Here is a 4,016-nt window from a genome sequence, read left to right as displayed (position 1 = left end):
TGCCATGCAAGAGGAACTTGCACAGTTCAAAAGAAACGAAGTATGGGAACTGGTACCCAGACCAGAAGGGACAAATATCATAGGTACCAAATGGATATACAAGAACAAGACAGATGAACAAGGAGTCATAACAAGAAACAAGGCCAGGTTAGTGGCTCAAGGATACACTCAAGTGGAGGGAGTAGACTTTGATGAGACTTTTTCTCCTGTAGCAAGAATTGAGTCAATCAGACTTCTACTAGGAGTAGCTTGCATTCTAAAGTTCAAACTTTATCAGATGGATGTAAAAAGTGCATTTCTAAATGGATATCTGAACGAAGAAGTTTATGTAGAACAACTTAAAGGGTTTGCTAATCCAAACTTTCCAGATCATGTATACAAACTGAGAAAAGCTCTCTATGGGTTGAAACAAGATCCAAGAGCTTGGTATGAAAGATTAACTGAGTTTCTGACCACAAATGGATATAAGAAAGGCGGAATAGACAAAACCCTCTTTGTCAAAAACACAGATGGAAGAATCATGATTGCTCAGATATATGTCGATGACATGGTGTTTGGAGGAATGTCAGATACAATGGTAAAACATTTTGTTGGTCAAATGCAGACTGAATTTGAAATGAGTATGGTTGGGGAACTGACTTACTTTCTTGGTCTTCAAATCAAGCAAATGGAAGACTCCACATTCATGTCTCAAAGCAAATATGCCAAGAATATAGTAAAGAAATTTGGTATGGACAATGCGAGTCACAAAAGAACTCCTGCACCAACTCATCAAAAACTATCTAAAGACGAAGGAGGCATAAGTGTTGACCAGAGTCTGTACAGAAGCATGATTGGTAGCCTGTTACATCTGACAGCCAGCAGACTAGATATTACATTTGCAGTTGGAGTGTGTGCCAGATATCAAGCAGAGCCAAAGGCAAGTCACTTAAATCAAGTCAAGAGAATTCTTAAATATTTAAATGGGACTTCAGGCTATGGCATACTGTACACCAATGGAAGTAACCCTGTCTTGACTGGATACTGTGATGCTGACTGGGCTGGAAGTGCTGATGACAGAAAAAGCACATATGGAGGATGTTTCTTTCTAGGTAGCAACCTTATATCGTGAATCAGCCAGAAACAAAATTGTGTCTCCTTATCTACACCTGAAGTAGAGTACATACCAGCTGGTAGCAGTTGTTCCCAATTGGTATGGATGAAACAAATGTTGACTGAGTACAATGTTCCTCAGGATGTCATGACTTTATATTGTGACAATCTCAGTGCTATCAATATCTCCAAAAATCCAATTTAGCATAGTAGAACCAAACATATTGATATCAGACACCATTTTATAAGAGAGCTTGTCGAAGACAAGGTAATTTGCCTAGAGCACATAAACACTGAACTTCAGCTAGCTGACATCTTCACAAAAGCTCTTGATTCTACACAGTTTGAGAACTTGCGAAGCAGGTTGGGACTATGCATCCTTGAAGAACCATAGAGTAAAACAACAACAAACAAAAGCAAAAAAAACAAAAATACAGGAGGAGAAGAGACTTCTTTTGGCTTTGGCAACATTTGTGGCCAAATAGGGGGATAAGTATTATGTGTCACCCTAGAACAACAAGAAGGGTGGTTGTGTGTGATCAACAATTCTATTTGCTTATCTTTGTGTTGATCTGTTTGTGCTTGTGCTTGTGCTTGTGCTTGTGCGACTCTTGTGAACTATCTATTTTTGTCTGAGCACTGTGTACATACTGGTGATGTATGTTGTTTGTTTGTATTAGCTTGTGTTTTGGTTATCCGCTGCAAGTGTTTCTCTGGTATGGTGTGACAGGATGTTTTAGCCAAAAATTTGCCAAAGGGGGAGATTGAAGGTGTTTTGCATGTTGGCTGCATTATTGGTAAAACATACCTGGTTGATTGTGAATATGCAAGTTGCATATATGTGTGGAGCTAATACAGGTTTTGTAATGAATGTCATGATCGATGTCATGACATCCATGTGTGACAGCAGGAGCTGTTAGTTTTTATTAATTGTGTTTCCTGATTTATCACTTTTATATGTTTAGGAAAATTTTTATTGAGTGCTGCAAATTTCGTTCAGAAGATCCTACTGACAGCACATTGTGTAACAGACAGTTGGCGTGTGAATTAGGTTAACTTTGTTAACCCTAATGTGTTTCTAAAAAAGCCCAAGGCCCAAGACTGCATATAAAAAGAACTGCAATCCTAATTTGGAACGCAGACAGAAGATTGTGTATTGTGAAGAACGGATGTTATGTAACTATCTCTTGTGATCCACGCTATTATCTTTGATGATTGCGTTGGAATTAGTTTGTGTTTTAGTTGTGTCACTCTAAGCTTTTAAGCACGAGTGTGTGTCTCTTGATTAAAGCTTTTAAGCAGATCAAGGTGTGTTTTTGAAGTGTGTCTTCTATCTGTAATCTGTTTATTGTGTATGTGTTATCACTGCTGTGATTGAGGGGGAGTGGAATGGAGATATTCCATATCTAGGTAGAACCTAGGTAGAAGGGTCATTGGATAGTGATTAAGTGAGGATTTGTAAACTGGGAGTTTAGCTCTGAATTGATACTGCTAATAGTGGACTTCATCCCTGGCTTGGAAGCCCCCAGAGTAGGTTGTTTGAACCGAACTGGGTAAACAATTCTCTGTGTTCCTTACTGTTTTATGATGTTTGTTATTATTGTCTGTGCTGCGTAATAGTGGATGTCATAACATTCAGTTTGACATCGAGCGTGTATTACTAGAATTTTCAAACTCTATTATTGATTGCTTTTGATTTGATCTTCATTTCTTCTTCAAGCAGATTCAGAGCATTAACTCTTATTTTGAGTTGCTTCTTCAAATGATCTTCTGAAAGCAGATTTAGAGCAGCAGCTCTAGTGAATTGCTTCTTCATATGCTTGTCTTCTTCTTGAATACTGATCTTGAAGCTTGTTACAGCTGATAATGCATTTAATGATCATAAGAAGACATGAAACACTTCTTCGAGCAACAACTCAGTGTATTTAGTTTCTCAAGTCATTCAATGTGAACAATGTATAAGTTGATCAAGTGTTGGTGAACTTCTGATAACTCCAGTGGAGAATACTGCTAAACAGTAGAGATTTCTTCTTCAATTCTTCTATGATTTCTTCACTTAGGCTTATGGTTAGCGTATAACAACACTATGGATTATTTCATCACATACAGAGTATGTGTTGCCTCTTGTGTAACTTCTGATGCATGATTTCACATTTCTTCATTTATACTTTCATGCTCAGCTTCTCTCTACAGATTTTCTCTCAAGATTTCTCTTTTTCTGCACTCTGTAGTTGAATCATGGGTTCACACTTTGGAGGCATATTCAATGAATTTTGGTGTACGAATGGGCACACTCTCAAGTTTGAAATTTGATCTATATATATAGCTTGATGAGTTACCATTGGAATATAGCCGTTGAGATTTGTTTGATTATTGCTTGAATGCTTTGTCTAGATTGAAACTTTAATGACAAGTGTTGTTCTTGGCATAACCTTATCTTCAACATGATGATTGCAGTTGATGACATGTTTCTTTGGTTAAGCTTTGTCTTTCCAATGCGCTGCATGTGGCTTGCTTCTTCAATCAACCTTGAGAGTTGTTCCTTTTAAATGTTGTAACCGTTTTGCTTATGATGATGTTTCTAACGGCTTCCCATTTGATTCTAAGCTTTGTATTTTATTCAATTTGTATGATTAGCTGTAGATTCTTCATTGGTTCATAAGTGACTCTTTGTTGATTGTGTTTTGTATGTCACTGCGTTACTCTATCAGAACTTCTGATCTTCTGTTCATGTGATCTTCTTGCTGTAATAAATCCTCATGTATATTGATATTTCTTTTTCAATTCCTTTGAAGCTTCTAATGTACTTTCTGATTTTGTGCTTGTTGTATGTGAACATAGATATTTCTGTTTAACTCTTTGAAGATTGTCTTGTTGAAATCTAGCTCCTTGTGATACTATTGTAGTTGCATGTTCTTCTGAGT

This window comes from Vicia villosa, linkage group LG7 (assembly GCF_029867415.1).
Source record: "Vicia villosa cultivar HV-30 ecotype Madison, WI linkage group LG7, Vvil1.0, whole genome shotgun sequence".
NCBI lineage: Eukaryota > Viridiplantae > Streptophyta > Magnoliopsida > Fabales > Fabaceae > Vicia > Vicia villosa.
Note: the sequence above shows the minus strand (reverse complement) of the source record.